Source organism: Pleurodeles waltl, chromosome 9 (assembly GCF_031143425.1).
Source record: "Pleurodeles waltl isolate 20211129_DDA chromosome 9, aPleWal1.hap1.20221129, whole genome shotgun sequence".
Lineage (NCBI taxonomy): Eukaryota > Metazoa > Chordata > Amphibia > Caudata > Salamandridae > Pleurodeles > Pleurodeles waltl.
In genome coordinates this window covers 279,039,305-279,065,207 of record NC_090448.1, presented here as the reverse complement: position 1 = coordinate 279,065,207, position 25,903 = coordinate 279,039,305, and positions in this window count along the sequence as shown.

Below are 25,903 nucleotides of genomic sequence, written 5' to 3'. Positions count from 1 at the left end.
GAGTATTGCTAGTGACAGGTTACTTTGTGACTGGTTAGTGATAGGGGGTTGGTTAGGTTGATCTTAATGCAACAGTAGCCTGTCTGAGTTAACTGGTGTTGGCAGTCCTGGTTGTGGGATGAGTATCTTTTTTAAGTAGTTCCTAGGCCAAAGGTATATTTGTTCAAGCAATTTTCAGGGTGATTCTATTTTGTGTTTTGAGGTTACATATGTTCAGGGGTGTTGTTGATCTTTTTCTTTAGCTTGATCTTTAGCAACTGTATTTCACATATCAGGCACCAGAACCCAGGAGCCAGGCACATCTGAACAAATTAACAAATTGCAGTTTTTTGTAATGCTGTCTGATTACACACTGTACTATGTGCCTGTCTGTGAGCCACCTATAGAGCAGCACCTTGTAGGTCCCCAGCTAGCCCTAAGTACTGGCACCTTGAAATATTGTACTTGTTTAGCTGGGAATCAGACCACTTGTCTGGCATCTCCTGCGCATATATGTCTGTCAACTCAAACCACTCATTTCAGCCAGCACAAAAGGACCTCTATACTGGAATATTGAAAGCAAAGATTACTTCCGACACAACTTACTTAACTTCAGAGATGACAGTGTTGACTCGTCATGCTTCACTTGTGACCTCTGCACAGAATCTTCTAAGGCCTGAATATCACCCTTCTCCTTACCGGCCTTTGCCTCTGTCCTTATCTATTGGACTTTCTGATACCAGATTCCCATCACTGCTTTGAGATTCATGGACCACTGCGACTGATATCTACTTGCATTTTAAAGGGTTGAGTTTGTGCCTTCTCCATCATTGGCTGTCCATTGGCACCAGGGTATGGCTGCCAGTGGTTCAATGTCAGGGGAAGCTACTGAAAAGCCGCTGCTATTTTTCGTCGTTATTCATAATTCATGGGATTGGGACACAGCAACTCACATGATGCAGTGTTCGTTCCACAATGAGAAATGGAACTGAAACCTTCCCATTAGTGCCTTTACGATACTCTATATTTCTGTGTACAATCCATAGAGAAAATATATATCTCACAATGTAATTTTCAGGTATGCTAGAAGACCTGGAACTGAGAACCTGTACATTCTGCCCTTGCTGACACTATGATAACGCGTACCATGCATGTGGAAACTACACCTCATGACTCCTGTCCCACAAGCTCCCCATGGATGAGGGGTACATATATTCACTGACATTCACAAATTCAGCCATATCCAAGTACACCCTGCAAGATTATTTTAATGATAATGGGCCAGATGTAGGTAGAAACCAATTTGCGAGTTGCAAATTGCGAGTCCTTCCAACTCGCAATTTGCAACTCGCAAATTGGTATGCAGAAAGGTGTCTCAGACACCTTCTGCGACTCGCTATGGGGTCGCAAAGACCCACCTCATAAATATTTATGAGGTGGGTCGCAGTTTGCGACCCCATAGCGAGTCTAGGCACTCACGGGGATGGTGGCCTGCTGGAGACAGCAGACCACCATATCCGTGACTGCTTTTAAATAAAGCAGGTTTTTTTTTCTCTGTGCAGCCCGTTTTCCTTAAAGGAAAACGAGCTGCAAATAGAAAATAAATACCGAAACCTTTTTGTTTCGTTTTTTTTCAGAGCAGGCAGTGGTCCATAGGACCACTGCCTGCTCTGAAAAAACATTATTGTGATCATTCACAAAGGGGAAGGGGTCCCATAGGGACCCCTTCCCATTTGCGAATGAGTTACCATCCACTTCAAGTGGATGGTAACTGCGGGTTGATTTGCGACCGCTTTCGCGGTCACAAATCAACCCTATATCGCGGTGCAACTCGCAAATAGGTAGGGTACGCCCCTTCCTATTTGCGAGTCTGAAACACATTTTGCGAGTCGGTACTGACTCGCAATATGTGTTTCAGCATCGCGTGAAGTCATTAGCACCTCGCAAACTGCGTTTTTCGCTGTTTGCGAGGCGCTAATGCCTTCCTACATCTGGCCCAATGTTCGTAAGAGTGAGATTTAGAGTCGTAATTCAGGAAATTCAGCAAGTCGCCATTTTAGTTTATATTCTTATAAAATATGCATCCACAACAGATGCATGCACCTAAATATTGGGTTGTACTATGGTGCTGTGTGTGGTGATTTAAATTAATTGTCACAACAAATGGACATTACACACACCCAGTGAGATACTGTTGTTCATGTGAGATCTATTTTAGATTAGGGCCCTGTTGTTTTAGAGATGTGACCAATGAAGGTGAAAAAGTCCCTTAAAATTGTTTAATTGGAGACCATCTTCAGAGAGACAATTTTTATTTATACAGAGGATATGCCATTTTGTGCAGCTGAGGCTATATTTTGGGAACCTGAAAAATCAAGATTCATACTTCGGCCAGTTTCTCATTTAATGAGAAGTTGAATTATCAACAGCTTCGTCTATCTTTTTAGAGCAAATAAGACCAGGTCACGTATGGTCCATAAAGTCATAAGAAACAGTGTTTCCTTAAAGTGTGTGGTCTACAGGTCAGCTCTGGGAGGGTCTCTGTGGATGATGGTTTTTCATTGAATTCATGTAAGATGATACTGAAGTTGTACTCACACTACTTAAGGTAATACACAACTGATATGATAAATAGGCAAAGATAATTGTTGTAAAATATTTAAGATTCATACACTTTTAGCACCACAGCAATTGAAAAAGATAGCTGTTTTGTTTAGAAAGTGCTGCTAATTGCCACACTAGGAACCGAGGGGCCTATTTACAAGAAATGATGCATCGCTGAATTGTGGCAAAGATGCGTCAAAATAACTTGCACTTTGGTGCAACCGTTTCTTACTCCATGGATGCATCGTATTTACAACACACACCATATCGTAAGGTCCCAGGCTGAGTCAAATAAATTATGCATCCGTGGGAGGGAGGTCGCAAGGAAAACTGATGCATGTGCTGCAAAAGTGATACAGGCTGATTTGTGGCACATAAAGCAAGGCAATTCAGCCATGCATCACTTTTGAGTGCGTAATGAGTCAGAAATCCTTCAAAAAGTGCCGTATCTCAAGAAGAAAGTATTCCCATTTTACAGAAAGGAAAATTTGGAGCAGGCAGCAGCAGCCAAGATAACAACCCCAACAATCCCAGCACCAGCCAGGATGTTCAGGTAGAGTCACAGAAGAAGATGAATTTTAGTGAGGAGGAGAATCAAATACTCAAAGCAGAAGTGACAAAGCATGAACATCAACTCTTTGTCACCTCAAAATTGCCATTAGGGAAGAAAGAGGCCATATGGTAGTCAATAATGGATAAAATCAACAGTGTAGGGTAAATCACAAGGACAGTGACACACTGCAAGAAGTGCTGGCATGAATACAAGCGCAGGAGAAACTAGCTAGCAACTTGAAGGTTGCCATGAGCACCAGAGGAGGAGGACCTGTGTTGCAGGAGGAGATGTAGTCCTTGGAGGAGCAGATGGTATCAGTCATTCCAGCTGAGGTGGTTGCAGGAGTGGAAAGACATGACTGTGCAGCCTATGAGGATCAACGAGACACACAGGTTAACTGGCAATGAGGGACAATATCAACAAATATGTCAGGTTCAGCAGTGCAGCATGCTACGTTTCTGCGCTGCACTGTGTGGAATGTAAGGGAAAGGGATGGAAATGGCAACATGTCCATTCACACTTCATAGAAATGCAACTTAAGAAAAAAAACACTCACATGTTGCACAGCCCAGTCCACATACATCATGTGTGTTCAGTCCATCTGTGATGTGCTACACCAATCCAGCTTCACAGTTGGATTTTGGGAATTTGTGGGCAATGTATAACATCAATGTCAGGACTACAAGTTCCACAATACCAAACAAAAGATCTGTATTGGAACCCCACAACATGGCAGGACACAGGAACCCTGACCACTCTAACTTGTATAATTCATGCCCCCTTGCACCATGAGGCAAGTGGGTTTCTCATGGGGCCATGAAGCCAAATCTGGACTGCAAAGCAATAGAATGGAAATTAGGTGTCAGAGGATCAATTTCTCACCCGAGAGGAGAGTCAGGTGTTGGGCATGTGAAGTTCCGCCAAATAGGACCATGTGCAGAGTCATGCCCAGAGGTGCTTAAGTACAAGAATAGTAGCCTAGGGCAGCACAGCACGTGACCATGCTGTGCTGCCCTGCACCACATGGAAAGGGCAGAAATGCTATGTATTTAAAAAAAATTATGCATTCTTGTTCCTTCCCAGAGTGCTGGCACCCTTATGGCTGCCTAGCGTCAATGAAGGCACACTTGCAACATGTTACAAAGCTGCCTGCATTGCATGCAGGAATGTCTTTGTGCAGGATAGCATACCTTCCCACAAAATAACAATTCATGGAGGCATTTACCTCTTCCCATCTCTGCAGCAGAATGCAGCACACATGGAAAGAGGCAAAAAGGAGGAGAAATAAAGTTAAGTCCGCTTGTTATTCCTGCCCAGGTAGGCATATGTTTTTTACGCATGTCCAGGTGTGCCTGTTTTGGAAAATTTGGGGGATGAGTCAAACACCATGGGGATTGCATTGAAAAACCTACCACAATGCCCATGAAATGACCCCCTGATGCAGACTAACGCAAAGCAGCCATTTTTCAATACCTTGCCTTACTCCATATCCAGGTGGCTATCCAAAGGCCTTTGCGTGCCCTCATACACATGGGTCGGCCATCGGCATGGCTGGTGGGTCAACCCAAGTGTTGCACTGGTGGAGCATGCATCTCGTAAATATGCCCCTTTTGTCCCTAGTATTAAACTACATTGCATACTGCTGCACTGATGTGTGGGGTGTAAGCACACAGGTGTAGCCTGCCATGATAGACAACACCCTAAATCCTGCTAGGTAAAAATATCAGAGGGGTGAAGCAAGTGATGCATAAAATAGTGAGCCTTGTGTTTTGTCAAAAAAAGATGGTGTGTGAGACAGGTTGGTAGTTCTGTTTATTGTCAGTGTGGCTGAGCAAATTGAACTGTCACTGTGTTTCAATGGGGGCCCATTACATAGCAAGGAGGTGAGAAGCGGTGTGTGTACTGCAAGGTAGCCTGAGCCATACACAAGCATTGCTGCATTTGATAGTGTCACACCTGTTGCAGCTGGAAAGGGATGACATAGAAGAGGGCATAGGTGTACTACATCCAACATGTGATGTTCACCAGAGGGGAGATGTAGCACAAGCCAGGAGTAAGATGGTAGAAGAAAAATTGTACCACAATACATATATCAAAGCAGGAGGCTGACAGTGAATTCAGAAGTGCAGGGATGAGCTAGGATGCCAAACTATGGGCATGAATACTTGATAGTTTCAGGCTGTGAAGTACTGATAAAGTTGTGCGTCAAATTAGGGTGGGTAATTGTCATACATTGTCAAAATCACTTGCATGTGTGTGTCCATCCTAATACATAGCTCACAAATACAGGGAGCCATGTTAGGCAATTGGAAGTGGTGAATGTAAATGAAGGTTTTGGTGTCACATGTGAGTCAATGTACAATCAGGCTCCCATCTGTGTGTGACAGTAAGTGGAGTCACTGAGCCTAAATAAGGATTGCCAGGGGAGTCATGTACACATTCAATTGAGGGGGGATGAGTCTAACAATATGCGATACTCAGCAGATAATCAACTCAGGCAATGATGAAATGGGGTGAGCATAAGTGCTAGCTATCTACCTGGTGCTACTATGTATATCCCCTCACGGTTCGCACACACTGACCGCAGATTAGAAAGATAGCACACCCATGGTAGGTACATGCACTTACACATTCCTGCAGTGTAGCAGGTTGCTTGCTGTGTAAGTAGTGTGGATTCATGACCAATATGAACCTTGGCCACATGAATGCACAATGTGCATGCCAGACAGCACAACAAGGCAGACTGCCATGCTGTAGCGTGTGTAAGGTTGACAGAAGGATCAAATTGAACACATCAATAAACACTGATCACTTTCACAGGGGTTGTGGCCTGGGTAGTGGCCACAGGGAATGCTAGGCACACTGGTGACTTGGGACAATGTTGGTGCAAGGTGCACGGTAGTGCTGTGAATACATGAAAAAATGATAGACTTAGACATCATGAAAAGAAGTCCCAATTACCAAGCTGGATGTGTACCTCAACCCCATGAGTGCTGAGGATGGACCATTCCATCCTCAGCTGCAGTGGACTTGTGCTGAGGGTGAAACCATTCCATCCTCATACTTGCCCATGGGGAAAGCACTGAAGTTCCCCCCGTAGGCCACTCATTTCAAACCCCCCACCACTGGGGATGCAGCGGAAGTGCTCTCGCTGCCATCTCCAACTCCCTGTTGGAGATCCGTTGACATTGGCATGCTCACGGCAAGCGAACATCTTCTAATGCAGCCAGGGACTTGCTGTAAGCCATTTTCTTCCAGCGTGTCCAGTGAAGAATGCATATTAGGTGAGTCCAGAAAGCCACCAGTCCCCAGGAATTTTATTTATATGTTGTGGAACGGCTCTTTTGGAAAGGATCGCTCCCCTTTTTTAAGGCATATATTTTGGCCATTTCTGCCCCCTTGTGGGCAGACCATATTTTTAGGCCCAAGGGTAGAAAACCACTAGACACCAGGGAAAGTTCCTGTGTGTGTGGGAACAGGAGTTCAGCTGATGGTCTGCGTGTACTTGGTGTGTGTAAACTAGCGATTGGCTGTCAGTGTGTGTAGACCAGTGCTTGGCTGGTGGTGTGTGTGGACTGCCTCTTGACTGGCTGTGTGCATGGACTGGCACTTGGCTGTCAGTGCGCATGGACTGATGCTTGGCTTGCAGTGTGTGTGGGCTGGTGGTGTGTGTGGGCTGGCACTTGGCTGGTGGTGTGCCTGAAGTGGTACTTGGCTGGTGGTGTGCATGGACCAGTGCTTGGCTGGTGGTGTACGTATATTGGCACATTGCCAGCAGTGTGTGTGGACTGGTGCTTGGCAAGCAGTGTGTATGAAGTGGTGCTTGGCTGACAGTGTGTGAGCAGTGGCACTTGGCTGGTGGTGTGCGTTGACTGGTACTTAGCTTGCAGTGTGCATGGCCGGCAGTTTGTGTGAAGTGGCGCTTGGTTAGCAGTGTGCATGAAGTGGCGCTTAGCTGGTGGTGTGCATGGACTGGTGCTTGGCTGGCGGGGAGCGTGGACTGGCTTTTGGCTGATGATGCATGTGGCTGGCATTTGAATGGTGATGGGCAGACTTCATAGTATTTTATAATGTTAACTGTTTTGTTTCTTGTTATCATTCGTGGTTGTAATGTTTTATTTTTTCTGTTTATTCTACTGAAAAGCTTTTGTCTTCCTTTTGCTGTGACTCCTTTTGTGGTTTTGGCACTGGTTGATCTGCAGTTTGTGTAGTTGCGTGTATTTGTTAAGAAAAACTATTTTGTACTGTTTACTACAAATTAGGATCATTGCCTTGCCTGAAATATGTTTTTCACAAATGCTCTAGTAATAGCAGCATATTTGCCTTTCGTTTGTGTGTGAAATTCTCCATGGATTTGTGCACAATGTGTAATGTGTTGTCTTGTGTGTAATTTTAATTTTTTTTTCCTTTATAGTGGGGTATTGTGGGTGCTAGCTGTGTCTCTACAGATTTGGAGCCGGTGAGTGTAGCTGTCCCTGGTAAGTGAGTGGTAAAGGTTTGCCATACATAGGTCTTAGTGTGCTTTGTATTGATTGACTTTACCTTGCAATTGTCAGTATTTTTACTTTTTGTTTGTGAAAGCTCCATTGTATTACTTTGTTTACACAGTGTTGGATAATGTTGACTTATTTGTCTTTACTTGTCTTAGTAAGGATTATGGCTAGTGGCAGGATTACCACTCAGCATGTTGTTGGCATGCTTTTTGAGTCTTCCTCTGATCATGATTATGAGGCTGACTCTACATCTGAGGCTGAGGAGGTAGTCCAGGATTCTGGCAGTGTATTTTCTGTCTGAGCAATCATCTGATGATGAAGCCACTCAGTGCAGGGGAAGAGCCTCTTTTAGAGGAGGACACTGATGTACCAATAGCGAAGCAAGAAACATCTGGATTGCAGCCTGGGGCTGAAAGGATTCCCATTGGAAGAGCTGAACTCCTGGTTCCCCAAACATTGTGCAGCTGGCATTGCCTGCCTTTAGTGGTATCCCAGGGTGTAGTGTAAATACTGAAAACTGTTTTTCTATACATTTCTTTCAGTTGTTTATGGACAATGTATTTTTGGATGAGATTATTGACTAGACTATTTTGTATGCAGAACAGTATTTGAGGGCCATCAGTCCCTTGATGGCAACGGCTATATTTCCTGCGTGATCAGTATTTGCTTCTTCTCGGATGCTGCCTTTTGTTGATAACACATCAGCATTGCCATGAGATCACCCTGATTCTGACTGTCTTTTTAAGATTTGGCCTGTCCTTGATCACTTTGTGGATCGATTTTCAGACATCTATGTCCCCAGGAAAGAAATAGCTGTGGATGTGTTTCTGTTCGGGGCCATTTAATTTTTAGGAAGTACATTCCTAGCAAGAGGGCACATTATGGAATTAAGATGCATATGATGCCAGAGAGAAGTGCTGGGTATATCTATCATTTTAGAGTATACACAGGTAGGGATTCAACTATTGACCTCCCTGGTTGTCTCTCCACTTTCAGAGTTAGTGAGAAAATTGTGTGGGAGCTTGGTAGAGGACTTTTTAACAAAGGTCACCATTTACACATAGATGACTTCTATATTGGTGTGTAATTGTTCAGGGAATAGTTCAAAGTGGACACTGTTGCTTGTGACACAATCCACTCTAACAGTAAAGGTTACCTCAAAGAGCTTGTTTATAAAAAAACGTCAGTGGGGACAGTGCAATGTCTTGCGTAGTGATGAACTGCTAGCTGTGAAAGTTTAAGACAGGAGAGATGTGTACCTGCTGACTACCATTCACAATGAAAGTACTTCATCTGTGACTGATTATGGTCAGGTTGCTGAAGTGCGCAAACCTGTGTGCATTTTAGACTACAATAAGCACATGGGTGGCGTAGATAGAATAGATCAAAGATTGAAACCTTACACTGCTGTTTGTAAGGCTTACATTTGATATAAGAAGTTATCTATCCATTTAGCAACCTTCAATGCTTTTGCTGTATTCAAAGATTGTTCTCCAGAGTCAAAGATGACATGTGTTCAGTTTCAGCAGTTTGTGATAGGAATCCTTGTTGTAGTGGAACACACAAGTGTTCCTAGAGTTGGAATGGTGGAGGATGGAGCTAGATTGAACATTCCTCACAAGACCAAAAAAGACTTCCCAAGTAGGAGATGTAGAGTCTGTATGTTAAACTGTGTGTGAAAGGAGAGTCATATGTACTGCCCGAGTGTCCTTCTAATCCTGGGCTGTGAGTTTCGACAGGTTTTAAATTGTACCACATGCAACAGAGTTATTGGGAGCAACCATGAGCGTAAAAGTAAACTGACTAGTCTGTATTGTTTCATATTTTTTGTTCAGATTTCATGGTTGGCACTAGTGTGATATATTTAGTTAGAGCTGTGTTTGTAGTTCGTTTTGCATTTACTTCCAATTGGTTTGTGTTTTCTTTCTTGTTAAAAAAACGTGATGGCGATGTGCTCGGATTGGCACTTGGATGGCAGTGTGCATGGATTGGCGCTTAGCTGGCGGTGTGCGTGGACAGGCATTTGACTGGCGGTGTATGTGGACTGGCGTTTGGCTGGCAGTACGGGAGGACTGGTGCTTGTCTGGTGGTGTGTGTGAGCTGGCATTTGGCTGGGGGATGTGAGTATTGACTTGCTTTTAATCACTACACACACTGCTAGCACACTGCCAGTTCATACACTGCGGCAGCTGCGAGCCAGTGTTATTGCTGTGTCAGTAAGGGGGCAAATGAAAGTAATGGGCCCTTGAACTGCAGTGACTGTTGATATGAGTGTTGTAATGTGCTGGACCCATGGCTGGTGGTGTGTGTGAATGGCCTTTAAAGCAGTTGGGGCCATATGTACGAAAGCTTTTTCCCATAGACACAGAATGGGTAAAATCCTTTCGTACATCTAGCCCTAGGTGCCTTGTCATGGCTTTACAGCTTACAAGCTGTGAGTCATTGGCTTTGTTTTTTGACCTTTCAGTTGTTTACAGTGCATTTCATTTTTGTGATTCTTTTGTTGATAAAACTTTACTTTCTGAACTCTCACTCACCCTCATGGCAAATCCAACCAGTATGTGTGTGTACTTGAGGTATAGCTGGTTGTGAAGTATTATTTGTCTTTTCTGTCATTCTCTCCCAGGGTGTACATGGTCTCTACATTGTCTGTTGATGTGAACGTTGTAATGTACTGGGCCCGCGGTTGGTGGTGTGAATGGTCTTGTGTGTAACATGTATGAAAGGTGTGTAAATGGCCTGTAAAGTGGTTGGTGCCTTGTCATGGCTTTACAGCTCATGAGCTGTGAGTCATTGGTTCAGTTTTTGGACCTTTCATTTATTAGCAGTGCATTTCATTTTTGTGAAATCTCTTGTTAATAAAAGTTCAGATTCTAAACCTTCACTTACCCCTGTGCCAAGTCCAACCAGTATGTGTGTGTACTTGAGAAATAGATGGTTGTGCAGTAATATTTGTCTTTTCTGTCTTTCTCTGCGAAGGTGTACATAGTCTCTAGGGAAAATCTGCCAACTCTAGATTTGTTCGTAAACTAGACACCCAAGGGAGTACAGAGTGTTGTGCCTCTTGTGCATCCTAACAGATTTTCCTAACCACAATGCATTGTAAACCTAAAAATGTGATTAAAATTACACATTTTCCTTGCATTTCTGCAAGAAATAAACCTGAAATATCCTACCACCCAGCTTTCTCCTCTGTCTCCTGATAAAAATGCTACCTCTCTTGTGTAGATGGGCTAAGCACCCACAACAAGGAAGGGCTCAAATTGTGTTGTAGAGATATAAAAATGATCACAAATTAACCTGGTTTCGAAAGGTCGGGGGCACCAGCATTTTCAGTCTTAGGCCCAGTGGCCATTTAAGGAAACCTAACAAAAACGCAGGTGTCCCCTTGTGAAAACAGGTGTTTTATGATAGATAACTTTGATGTATCCACAATACGTTTTAGGCCCTTTCCTTTCACGGGTACTTGGCCCACTCACACAAGTGAGGTAGCATTTTTATCGGGAGCCCTGGGGGAACACTGGATGGCAGGAAATTTGTAGCTGGCTGCAGATTCCAGGATTTTACCTGACAGAAATGCAAAAAAAAATTGTTTTTTAGCTAAGGTTTGAATTGAGCTTTGCAGGTGATTCCGAGTAAAAAAACAAACTATGAGAGCAAGGTAAGTCACCCCACTCTAGACTCCCCTAGGTGTCTAGTTTTCAAGAACGTGCTTGTCTGGAAGGTTTCCCTAGGTGCCGGCTGAGCTGGGGCCAAAAATCCACAGCTACCCTCATTCCCAAAATTATTTTTTTTGGGTCGGAAAATTAGATGCGTCCATGTTGTTTTTTAGGCTGTTTAATGTCACGGACACTAGGCTACCCACACAACTGAAGTACCATTTTTATCGGGAGACCTGAGAGAATGCGAGGTCGATGGAAGTTTGTTGCTCCTCATAGATTTCAGAAATTTCTGTCACAGAAATGTGAGGAAAATTTGTTGTTTTAGTCGAAGTAGAGGTTTGCAAGGGATTCTGGGTAAAAAATGTGGTGAGAGCCACATAAGTCAGCCCACCCAAAACATCCCCGAGTGTATAGTTTCCAAAAATGTACAGGTTCGCTTTGTTGCCATAGGTGCTGGCTGAGGTAGGGTCCAAAACCTAGAGCTACCCACATTGGAAAAAAAGGCACAGTTTTCTGTGAAAAAATGTGATGCGCCCATGTTGCATTTTGGAACAGTTCCTGTTGCGGGCACCATGCCTACGCACAGAAGTGAGGTACCATTTTTATCAGTAGACTTGGGGGAATGATGGGTAGATGAAAGTTTGTGGCTCCCTGCAGATTCCAGAACTTTCCATCACAGAAATGTTAGGAAAATTCATTTTTTTTGTCAAAGTTGAGGTTTGCTAGGGATTCTGGGTAAAAAACGTGGTTAGAGCCACACAAGTCAGCCCACCCTGGAAATCTCTAGTTGTCTAGTTTTCAAAATTCACAGGTTGGCTAGGTTTTCCGAGATGCCAGCTTAGCCCGGGACCAAATCTAGAGCGACCCACATTGATAAAAAGGTTCTGTTTTCGTTGGAAAAAATGTGACGTGTCCATGTTGCGTTTTGGGCTGTTTCCTGTGGCGGGCACTAGGCCTACCCACACAAGTGAGGTACCATGTTTATCGGGAGACTTGGGGGAATGCTGGGTGGCAGGAAGTTTGTGGCTCCTCTCAGATTCCAGAACTTTCCATCACATAAATGTTATGTTGAGTTGAAAGTGAATGATAGTAAATACTGTGGCCCATATTTATACTTTTTGACGCAAAACTGCGCCAACGCAGTTTTGCGTCAAAAAAATTAGCGCCGGCTAACGCCATTCTGAAGCGCCATGCGGGCGCCGTATTTATTGAATGACGTTAGCCGGCGTTAGCCGCCGGCGCCGTCTGGTGTGCGTTAAAAAAAATGACGTACACCAGGCAGCGCCGGCGTAGGGGGATATGGAGGTTGGGCGTCAAGAAATGGGGCAAGTCAGGTTGAGGCAATTTTTTCGCCTCAACCCGATTTGCGCCAATTTTTTTCACTCCCAACCCCCATAGAAATGACTCCTGCCTTAGCAAAGACAGGAGTCATGCCCCCTTGCCCAATGGCCATGCCCAGGGGACTTCTGTCCCCTGGGCATGGTCATTGGGCATAGTTGCATGTAGGGGGGCACAAATCAGGCCCCCCTATGCCACAATTTTTTTTTTAAAAAAACACTTACCTGAACTTACCTTAATGTCCCTGGGATGGGTCCCTCCAGCCTTGGGTGTCCTCCTGGGGTGGGCATGGGTGACAGGGGGTGTCCCTGGGGGCATGGGGGGGTACCTGTGGGCTCCTTCAGAGCCCACAGGTCCCTTAACGCCTGCCTTTTGCAGGCGCAAAAAAACGGCGCAAAAGCAGCCGTACGTCATTTTTTTTGACCCGCCCACTCCCGGGCGTGATTTTTGCCCGGGAGTATAAATCCCACGCACATGCCTCGGAGTCGATTTTTTAGACGGGAACGCCTACCTTGCATATAATTAACGCAAAGTAGGTGTCCACGCTAAAAAATGACGCTAACTCCATGGACTTTGGCGCTAGACGCGTCTAACGCCAAAGTATAAATATGGAGTTAGTTTTGCGTCGAAATTGCGTAAAAAAAACAACGCAATTTCGGCGCAAACGGAGTATAAATATGCCCCTGTATGTCAGCCAGGTAACTACTATCAACATCTAGTATTGATCAACATTGACATATATACATTTTATTGCAGATGGAGAAACAACTCCTCCTGACCAGCTGCGTGTCTAGGAAGACCAAGCTGCTGCCAATTACATCCTGCCCCCCATGGATGATGACACTTTCCAGCAAATCCTGGGTTACATTGTCTTGCCTTCTCCAGGAATGGGAGGGGCTGATAACATCATTGGGTCTCCAGAGGAACCACCTGTAACCCAGCCTAAACCATCAGTATGTTCTAGGCCAGTTCTATGCTCCGAGGACCTACAGGTTGTATTTCAACGCCAAATGGTAGGAGTCCAGCGGCAGATGTTGGATGAGGTGTGGGAAGAGATGGAGACCATTGCAACAACACCAGGGTCCGTAGGTGACTCAGTCCCAATAAGGACACCTCCTATACAATTTGAGGCACCTACACTTGCTTGTGTCATGAAGTAAAGGCAACAACAACAGCCCTGCCAATGTGACACAAGTGAGGTTGTCACCAATCTGGGGTTTAAATGTAACATCCTTCAATCCATGGAACGGAAGCAGGACTCCTATATTACAACAATCAGTACCTTCCGCCATGACACTGTTGCTGTGCTGACAATCTAGCAGGCCCTTCTCAGTGCTCTACTGCCTTCCTTGTTGGCACAGGCAAACAATGCTAGGGACAATGAAGCCATGTCTTCAGGCCCCGATGTGGGTGTGTCTCAAATGCCTCATGCACAAACAGCACCACCCTCAGGGGAGGCACAACATACGTAAGAGGAGGAAGAAGTGGATTTCATACTTTCAGGTGGAGAACTTCCCAGTAACCTTTTCTGTGGCACTTGGCCAGTTTTCCAGTTAACCTGTGTTGAGTACCATGCCATTGAACTTGTCATCTTGCACAATCTACTTTGTGTTTGCCCACCTGATGTTATTATTCATTTGTCAATGTGGCCTCCCTCTTCTAATGGCAATTTGGATCTCCTCCTCACTGGAATACTTCTCTCCTCCACATGTCTCATTACATTTATCCCTGTGGACTCTGTCTGGATATCCTTTTGGTCTAAATCAATGTTGCTGAAATAACTGCAACTGTGACCCTTCATATTTACACTGATGTAAATATATATACTATCATCAGCCTGTGGGCTGTATGTTTGTTGATGATTGGACAAAGTAGACAATGCTAGAAGTGCTCAGCATTAAGACATTACTTATTATTAAACAACACTCCTGTGACAATACAATCGAGCAAGGGTGAGTGTATAAGTGGCTGGCATCAGTGTGTGACCCAAACCCCCCTTTATTACTGACAATTATTTAACCCAATCATCCATAAAATACATGTAGCACAATTTACATCCAGTGCAACAGTATGGGAATACCTGTTTTGGGCTGTGTGTGCATTCACAGCAGGAGTGCCACTTACATTGCACAATAATGTTTGAAGATCCCTTAAATGACTTCATTGCCAATTTGACAGGGTCATCTCTGTAGGTGTTTCACTCAGTCACACATGGAAACATACAGTGCATGGAAACACCACAGCATGTGCCTAACACACTCTAACAATATATGTCAGCTCATACGCAGTAAATCATTAAGCAGTTGCAAAAGTAGAAAACATGGTTTATAAATATCTTGATAAAACCTATTAAATCTAAAACTAACTACACTACACTACCTTACCTATCCTATCTAAACTATTACTAAACTAACCTATGCTAACTAACCTACAGTAACTTAACTAAAATCTATCTTAACCTAGATTCACCTTAACTTTTACTACTCTACACATATACCACAACAGACAAGTTGAACATCAACTCCCCAACCCCCTTAATAAACATTTTTACACAATACCAACATAATCTACACATATATACAAAATACCTGAATATTGAAACCTAAACAAATGTTTACCTTTTTGTATTTTACAAGAAAATAGATTTTTTAGTTTAAAAAAAAAAAATTAAACATACCCTAAACATTAACGACCCCCACCCGCTTAACAACATACCCACCCATATCCCCACCTATCAACAAATCACTAATAAAATGTTAAAAATACCATTACTAAACTAACCTATCCCTATTCTACAACCTATCCTGGGCTATGATAAAATACTAATCTATAAAACAATATAAAACAAACAGGGGAAGGGCAGAAAATCAAAGGGAGGCCTAAATCTGGTCAGCAATCCGGTCCACTGGCTGCTGCTGTTCACCACCTTCATAAGAGCGGCTATCTGTAGTTCCATGTCAGCTACATGTAGTTTAGTTCAGAGAGATTTTTAAGGGCCTGGTGCTCAAATACAGAGGTCTGTCCTGGGGTTGTGGTCTGGGGATGTAGTGCATGTGTTGTCAGTGCTGGGGCACATTGACTTCCAGGCTGGTGCCTGCCTTTTCCCATCCTTGGTGCCCCTAAGGTCCATACTTCCATGCCTCTGCCACCTTCCCCTCACCCTACATATGTCCCATCCATCGGTTGGCCCATGCAGCATGCCTGAGGTGGCAGTGTCTTTTCAGGTGGATACCATATGCTTTTTCCTGGACAGGCATCATGTTGTCTGTTGGAGAGGAAGGACATGTGCATCAGACAAAGCTGAACATGTACATGTTGTAATTAATAATAGGTGTAAGTTACCAAATATATTCCATGTGGCATGTCCTGCCAACAAAAAAACATTTTTTAACCTAAAAATGACAAGCCCTCATTAGAAACATAATCTTTGCATAATGTAACAATGCAAAGGTGTTCATGTGTGGGATTGTAGGTACATGAAATGGCAGTGTTTGCCCAAATAAATGAATACCCATAACAATACTAAGACTGATTAGGAACTGTGATGTTGTGTACACATTGGATGATACACATGGTCTACCTAGCTACCGTATAATGTCTAGCAAGTACAGGTATTGTGCCTCAGCGTTGTGTAACTGACATGGCAAATACACAAGACCACACACATTGCAGCATAGACTGACTCTGTGTCAAGTAGTTGAAACATAGATGGATGGTGACTAGCTGGCCTCCAATTAAACTGGCTTGTTGGACACTTCTCCAAAATTAACTTCTGGAAATACCTGGAACCCTAATCCTATAGTTCAGTTAAGGAAATTCAAATAATACAATTTACATTTCCTAATGTCTGTCCATACATGTCAGTTTGGAATGTTACACTGAGGCACATAAACTCAAACCATATCCATGTGATGAGTGTGTGAATGAATGCTATAGGTCTCTTATGTATGAGTATCTTTTGTTTAGAACCTTGCAGGAATTTACCTAAAATGAATCAAGGGTGACAGTTTTTTGGGGGAGCCAGTATGTGTAATGCCACCAGTAAGTGGTCTGTGTAATGGTATGTATGCTGACAACACAGTGCAGACATGCATGTGGTACTTTACACATTGGCCTTTTACTTCACAAAATACTACAAAGGTATGATTATGTGTCAATTATAGGACATTGGGTATATGAGGGCATGAGTCAGGCCATTAACTGCACTACATGTGTGGACTTGTGATATGTGCCACATCTAGTCATACCTATTCTGTCTGCACTGAGGCAGGAATCCTCACATCCTGTGCGGAACTGCCACTCACAATGTCCATACATTGCCATGTATACAACTACACTAGCAATATGCATCAGAGAGCCAGATTGAAGTTGAACCATCCAAAGGCATGTTGACATAAACCTTTTCTCCAACATCCTTAAAACGAACATGGCATTTTGGAAACTGTTCCTTTGCCACCACATCTCACATGTCACTGATATGCAGCACTCTGAGGGCTGCTCAGGTACCCATGCTGCTGGATGACAGTTGCCACATAAGTGGTCAACCCAAGTAAATGGTTGCTATGGAAAATGTACTTACAGTCTCACAACAACACATGGGATATGTCATTTGTCCACAGAATTTACTATAATTACTGATACATATTACGTTTGCCACATGACCAATAAATATGCAGCACCTATACCAGGAAGGAATCTTGTTTCATGATGCCTAGCCTGCTCACATGGTCACTGTTGGACTTTTTTTCTTATGCAGGGTCATCCCCAATCTTTTTGCCTCCTGCCTCCTATTTTATCTGACCTGTTGCTGTTGGCTTTTGAACTCTGAGCACTTTACCACTGCTAACCAGTGCTAAAGTGCATATGCTCTCTGTGTAAAATTGTATGTAATTGGTTTATCCATGATTGGCATATTTGATTTACTAGTAAGTCTGTAGTAAATTGCACTAGAGGTGCCAGGGCCTGTAAATCAAATGCTACTAGTGGGCCTGCAGCACTGGTTGTGCCACCCATTTAAGTAGCTCTGTAATAATGTCTCAGACCTGCCGTTGCAGTGTCTGTGTGTACACTTTTAACTGTAATTTCGACTTGGCAAGTGTACCCACTTGCCAGGCCTAAACCTTCCCTTTTCTTACATGTAAGGCACCCCTAAGGTCGGCCCTAGGTATCCCCAAGGGCAGGGTGCAGTCTATGGTTAAGGTGGGACATATAGTAATGTGTTTTATATGTCCTGACAGTGAAATATTGCTAAATTCATTTTTCACTGTTGCAAGGCCTGTCCCTCTCATAGGTTAACATGGGGGCTACCTTTAAATCTGATTAAAGTGTAGATTCACTTTGGGAGCTGATGGACATGTGGAGTTTGGGGTCTCTGAGCTCACAATTTAAAAATACATCTTTTAGTAAAGTTGATTTTAAGATTGTGTGTTTGAAAATGCCACTTTTAGAAAGTGAGCATTTTCTTGCTTATACCATTTCTGTGACTCTGCCTGTTTGTGGATTCCCTGTCTGGGTCAGTTTGACAGTTGGGCTGGTTGCACCTCACACTAGACAGTGACACAAATGGAGCTGGGGTGTAGTCTGCATTTCCTGATGAGCCATCTGTGCTAGGAGGGAGGGGAGGAGTGGTCACTTACACCTGAAAGGGCTGTGCCTGTCCTCACACAATGCCGTCTCCAACCCCCTGGTGAGTGTCTGGGGCCTGGCCTGGGAAAGGCAGGATTTCCCATTCAAAAGAGACTTTACTTTGAAGTAGGCCTACTTCAAAGGAGAAATTGGGTATAAGAAGTGCACCCAAAACCACAGACTTTAGATCACTTCTGGACATCAAGAGGAACCTCTGCCTGGAGAAGAGCTGAAGAGCTGAGGAGAAGTGCTGCCCTGCCTGTGACTGTGCTTTGTGGAGCTATCCTGCAGTTGCTGCTTCTGCCAGAGTAAGAGGGCAAAGACTGGACTTTGTGTGCCTTCCATCTTGTGAAGAAATCTCCAAGGGCTTGATTTAGAACTTGCCTCCTGTTGTTTGAAGTCTCAGGGACAGCAAAGACTTCTCTCTGCCAGCACGTGGAGTCTCTAGAGAGACTCCTGCTCTGACAAGTGGTGGCCTATCCAGACCCTGGGCCCTTGAAAGGAAAGCTGGTGGAAATCCAAGGAAATCGACTTCGGACGACTTCGGACCGACGCCGCTGCTGAATCCGGTGACACCGCCTGCAACCGACTCTGTGATCTTTGCTGGAACGCGGTGACCTTCGCAGGCTCGACGCCACTGCAGCCCCACTGAAGTCCACGACTCCGTGGAAGTCGCTGCACCACGTTGTGACCGACGCTGCTCGAAGTGCGCGGATTCAATGTTTCGCACAGACACCGTGATCCCCGACTTCGCACATTGACTTGTTTTCACTCTTCACCAAATGTACTGTACTTGGGGGTCTACACGACTCCCTGTTCGGCACCGCTGGTGTCGGATTGTTGGGAATGACTCCGTCACGACACCGTGTTAACACCTCATCGAAGCATTTTGTGTTTCTAAGCGCTATTTTTGAGTTTAATCTTTAAAAATTCATAACTTGACTTGTGTATGTTGGATTTTTGTCGTTTTGTTCTTGTTTTGTTTAGATAAATATTTCCTATTTTTCTAAACTGGTGTTGTGTCATTTTGTAGTGTTTTCATTAAGTTACTGTGTGTGTTGGTACACATACTTTACACCTAGCACTATGAAGTTAAGCCTACTGCTCGGCCAAGCTACCAAGGGGTTAAGCAGGGGTTAGCTGAGGGTGATTCTCTTTTACCCTGACTCGAGTGATGGTCCTTGCTTGAACAGGGGGTAACCAAAGACCCCATTTCTAACAGTCACACAATTTTTTGGATTTCTAACTTTGGCAAGATGCCTAGTAACTGATACATCTATGGATCCAAAAATGTTTTGCTGTTTGAACGGCATGAATGTCTAAATATGCCTTCAGTCCTTCACACTGTACCAGTAGTAGTGATGCCAAATGTATTCTGTATGTACGAGCATAGTATGATATGCAAACACAGTAGGATGACTCTTAAATATTTAAATATAGTCACTGTGTATTGTTTCCTAAAACATGTATTGTTGAATATTGGTAGTATTGTCTGGGATATGTGTTACACCCCAACCTATGTCCTGCTCAAATTTGGACTTGGACAAACAAACTGTGTCTTGAAAATCTCAGCCTATCTTCTGGAATTTTTCTTTTACATGATTTGTGACAAATTGTTTTATTTTCTGCACATGGTATGAGTGAGAGACAATTGAAATTATGATCATCTGTTGGCCTTGGGGCTGGTGATGGCATATGTGCCATAAGCATCCACTCTTAGCTGGCCACAAATTATGACAGCAGGTTCTGATCCATTCATCATAATTGCCTGCATACATTGGCAATACATGCACATTATCGTTTGTCCCTATCCACTACACATGCAACTTTGTCCAACATCCTTAGTAATATAACATGTAATAAAAAAAAATTCTGGTGAATGATAAAACCCCTATACATTTCAATCCTACCAATATCAGAGATCACACACAATCCTTACAGAGCACAGTAAATATTCAGATGACACTCACTGGTAGCATTGGTATCCCTGAAGGTGTTCACCTCAGCAGATGTGTATGGTGCAGGTCCACCTACAAGACAAAAACTTGGTACATTGCTCTGTGAATTTAGAACATGTACACTGTATATTGACTTCACAAATGTCTATTACTGTCTGCACGTTGGACATGTGGCACATGGCAAAGCTCACATGGCCTAATGATGAATATATGTATGCCATGCTGCAGTGTTTACGGATAATATCAGAGGAATCACGTCACAGATGCACAGAGTGCAGACAATGTACCAAACGATCCTTTCTTGCTACATGGTGCAAGGGTGCCTGCCTTTGATGGCTATATGAACAGAATAAATTGACAGACTACACTGTGCAAGGTATTAATTTTCCTGCCACTTTCTCAAATCAATGTGTCTTCTGAACAATGTTACGCGCATCAGACTGTATCCATGCTTGTTTTTTTCTCTTCACTTGGCTCATTACATGTTACTACTGCACAGTAAATAAGCATTGTTCATTCATGCCCTGTAGAGGCTCATAAAGGAATTGTGATCATTTTTAAAACACCTAGGTGGTCATTATGACCCTGGCGGTATTACAACCGCAGGGCCAAAACGACTGGAGCACCGCCAACAGGCTGGCGGTGCCTCCCGGCGTATTTTGACCGCGGCGGTAGCGCTGCGGACGCACTGCCGGGGCCGGCGGTTTTCTGCCACAGTGGCCCCGGCGGATGTAATCCGCCAGGGCAGCGCTGCTTGCAGCGCTGCCCAGGGGATTACGAGTCCCCGACCACCAGCCTTTTTTTCTGGTGGTCTGAACCGCCAGGAAAAGGCTGGCGGTACGGGGAGTCATGGGGCCCCTGGGGGCCCCTGCATGCCCATGCCACTGGCATGGGCAGTGCAGGGGCCCCCTGACAGGGCCCCATGTGGCTTTTCACTGTCTGCCGTGCAGACAGTGAAAAGCGCAACAGGTGCAACTGCACCGGTCGCACGGGCAACTGCACCGGTCGCACGGGGCACAACACCGCCGGCTCCATTTGGAGCTGGCTCCTATGTTGCGGCCGTGATCCCCGCTGGGCCGGCGGGCGGAAACCAGGTTTCTGCCCGCCGGCCCAGCGGGGATCTCCAAATGGCCACGGCGGCAATGCGGCCGCATGACGGTCAGATCTTGGCAGGCGGGCGGCCGTAATGACCCCCCATGTATGTTAAATTGTTAGAGGTGCAACAAACAGATTTCCAACCTGTGGCGTGATGAAATGTGAGTGTGATCCTCTGCAACATACATGGTGGGTGTCCCCTCCACAGTTTTGAGTCAGTAATGACCTAGCAGGCCGAGTGACAACACTTCCTGCACAGTGACAGATGGGTCACCAAGCACCTCTGGGCCTCCCCTGCACTGCATGGTCTGTTTGGGCTAGTGCTAGGCCACTGTGAAAATGCCCTGTGGCATGATTCTTTTTCTTAACAGAGTTAGCCTGAACCATGTCATGCTACCCCCAAAATATATATGACCCTTCCACTTGAAAAATAAATAACTAATTTTTGGTAAAGACACACAGTTATCAGCTCCTGAAATATAGGTACTTACCAAAAGGCCCACCAACTTCCATTCTGAGATGATCGATAAGACCTGCCTTCAGGCTAAACACACCTGCCCATCTATGTTTCAGTTGCTGGACAGTCCATTGTACGCTGAAGACACAGCTCATGTGGAAACAAACATTCTCACACCACTCCTTCCTCTCTTGGATAGGGTAACCTAGTCTCCCCCTCCCCCTGTGGCAATCATGTTGGGGAGGTAGTGGACCAGGAGCCACAGGAGGTTCCCAAACACCTCCCCCAACAGATTTTTTGATCTACTCCTCACCGACATATACCCAAGCAAAACTAAACTCCCTTACCTACAACTAAACTAAACCTAACCCTTACCCCAACCCTAAAACTACAAACCCCTAAATAGACAAACATCCAACAATATAGTGGACAAAACAATACACAATAAAATAACAATACATAAATAACACTTTGGGAACACAATAGGGGCAACACAGACACCAACACGACCAAAAAGCGCAACCAATCAATCAAACACACACCAAACAACTCCACCAGCCAGCACAGACAAAAAGGCTGTAAGTGAAAGTGAAAATAACTTTGCACTTCCTGGTTTGCAGCATGGCAGAGCCATTGCATCATTTCCTGGGTGGATATAACACGTTTTCTACAAATGCATTGTATTTTCTGTTGAATCATTGGAGAATTAACATTGAACAATGCATTATTTTTTATGCATTGGCTTGGATGCCTGGCTTTTGAGCGACCCTCTGGGAGGAATGCAACATGCAAAAGGCTAATGAGTGTGTTTTGATTGATGCAACTATCCTATTGTATGTTGTGCAGTGTATTTAATTGTGCAATGCAGGTAAGCACTCCCAGGGATTAGTTGTCTTTGTCAAATTTTCTTAGCTGACATGCATGACAACTCAATATATCACTTTGAAATACACCTCATATTGTACATTTTTGAGAACTTGACATCATTTAAATGTCTTACAGTTTGTTTTATGCTTGGCTGGACCTAGATAGCTGCGTAGTAGTTTTTTAGTTACACAGATATTGCAGTCCTATGCAAATGTAATATACATTGCAATACATAATTATGCCAAAACTTGAGGAACATGCTAGCTGTCTGCATTCTTGGCATAGGATGTGTTACATATGCAATGCACACTTGGGAATGATATACACTGGCTGCTTCAGCCAGTTTACAGTGTATGTGGCATCCAGGTCACAGATTGACTTTCTAGATATGTAATGTATGAGGCTAGGCCTATATGACACCCGTTAATGTGTGCAAGACAACCTTTACCAGACAGGAATACCCAACGACCACCATATAATGTTGTGTCTGGGTTTGGTGTCTGGAACAATATGGGTGGCACATGTACATTACCCCTGCAGAAAAGTGTTTGCCTAAATTGTCAGCGAATATTTTGATCATCAAGAGGTCAGCTTGAGCAGCAAAAACAAGTGTGATGACTTCCAAGTAGGAATATGTTTATCATTACCCTGCATCACATTATTTGGCAACAGAGAGGGCTTATGTGAACTTAGAATGTGGATAGGTATTCACACCACATGGTCATATGTGTATTTACTAACACACTATGCCACTCTAACATGGAATGCGTCAGTGTATGCTACCCTGGTGAGTGATATTGCATGTAGTTATACCGTCACATCTATTTTGTTTTTGATTTGATTTTCTTTGTGTCTTTTTTTTATCAGCACATATAGATGGAGCAGTAGGAGGGACAGCCTTTTTTTTGTAACAGAGTAAGACACCAACACTGTCACATCCATTCCTGCAGGGAACAGTTGCATCCTTGGATAGTGGGGCAAGTGTGCCGGCATTGGGCCTCGGTACCCATTCCAGCACCAGCACAGTTTAGGACTCAACATTTATATGTCATGTGATATACCACACTGATTTTGCTATGTGCTTGCAAATGTTGATGTAGCATATAGTGACTATCTGGGTTGCACTTTGTGCCCATGCACATCATATGGGCCTCTGTTCACAGTCATGGCTAGATGTACAACACACATGCAGTCATTGCACACTGCTTACATTTACACTTATTTTGGATTGTGGTAGGATGTCTGATGGTCAGTACACTGCAGCAGTACATACACTCACAACATGTCCACACTGTTACACATTGCTGCCTTTGTTTGATGTATGTCTTCCCCAAGCACATGGGTTTGGCACATGTTGAAATGCATATACATTTTGTTCCACCTGATATTGTCCTGGGGTGAAAGTAGCACCTAGCTTCATACCTGTTAGAAATGGAGTCTTTGGTTGGCAGTCAGGTTAACCCCTGTCCAAGCAAGGACCCTCACTGTAGTCAGGGTAAGTCACACACAATTCAAATTATCCTGTGCCCACCCTCTGGTAGCTTGGCACTGAGCAGTCAGGCTTAACTTAGAAGGCAATGTGTAAAGTATGTGTGCAATAAATCACGCAATAACACAGTATAGCACCACAAAAATACACCAAACAGTGTTTAGAAAAATATAGAATATTTATCTGGATGAATACAGGTCAAAACAATCAAGATTCAATAAGTACACACTGAAATATCACTTCAGAGAATGATAAAAAGAGTCTTTAGTCTTTAAAAAGCATCAAGTGTCTCTTGCAAGCACAAAGTACCTGGTTTGCGTTTCAATTCTCCGCAAGGGACCACAGAGGAGGAGATTCTTGGAAAACAGGGAGGTGGGCGACGATTTTTTCAGCGCACACAGACGATGTGTCGATAAGTTTTCACGCAGGGCAGGCTTTGCGTTGATTTCCGGTGCGAAGACTGGGATCCTCTTCGGGTTTCGGATGCCCCAGGGACAATGCAGAGAACTCCTGGGCGTGCAGGACAAAGTCATAGGGGCTGCATCGATCCGGCGGACGATGTGTGGAAATTTCTGTTGCAGGGGCTGCATCGTTCCGGCACGGCTTTGCATCAATCCAGTGGGCCGTGTGTCGAAGTTCCAGTCGCAACGCTGGCACTGCATCGATTGCGTGTTGGGAGATGCACCGCAATGCAGGCTGTGCATAGTTTCTTATAGGCTGTGCGTCAAATTTCCACCAAACAAGGAGTTCAGTGCAGGATGAAGTCTTTTTGGTCCTGAGACTTCAAGGAACAGGATGCAAGCTCTATCCAAGCCCTGGGAGAGCACTTCTCAGCACAGCCAGAGAGCAGCAAGGCAACAGGGCAAAAGCAAGGCAGCAGCCCTTCTCAGAAAGCAGTCAGGTGAGCCCTTTGGGCAGCCAGGCAGTTCCTCTTGGCATGTTGCAGGTTCTGATTCGGGATTTCTTCTCCAGTAGTATCTTGTCCAGACGTGTCTGAGTTGGTGGAGCCAGGGACCCTGCTTAAATACCCAAATGTGCCTTTGAAGTGAGGGAGACTTCAAAGAGTGGCTTAGAATTGCACAATGTCCCCTTTCAGTTCCATCCTGTCTGCCAGGTCCCAGTAGTGGGGGGTGGCAGTCCATTCTGTGAGGGAAGGCTACTGTCCTTTGACATGTAAGTGTCAGGCCCTCCACCCTACCAGCCCAGGAAGACCCATTCAGTATGCAGATGTTGGCAGGTGTGACTGAGTATCCTGTGTTTGGTGTTTGTCTGAGTGGAATGTACAAGGGAGCTGTCAACTAACCCAGCCAAATGTGGATTGTAAGGCACAGAAGGAATTAAGGGCCAGATGTAGCAAGCATTTTGCATGGTGCAAACTGTGAAAATCACAGTTTGCACCATGCAAAATGCCGTTTGCGATGCTCATTCACAATTTGCGAGTCAGTACCGACTCGCAAATTGTGAATGCGACTCGCAAATAGGAAGGGGTGTACGTTTCCTATTTTGCGACTCGCATCGCTATGCTAAATTGCTTTGTGACCGCGAATGCAGTCGCAAAGCAATTTGCAGTTACCACCAGTGTCACACTCGTGGTAACCCATTTGCAAAAGGGAAGGGGTCCCCATGGGACCCCTTCCCCTTTGTGAATGTTGCCAAAAAGGGGTTTTCAGAACAGGCAGTGGTCCAATGGACCACTGCCTACTCTGAAAAAACTAAACCAAATGGTTTCGGATTTTTTTTATTTTGCAACTCGTTTTCCTTTAAGGAAAACAGGCTGCAAAAT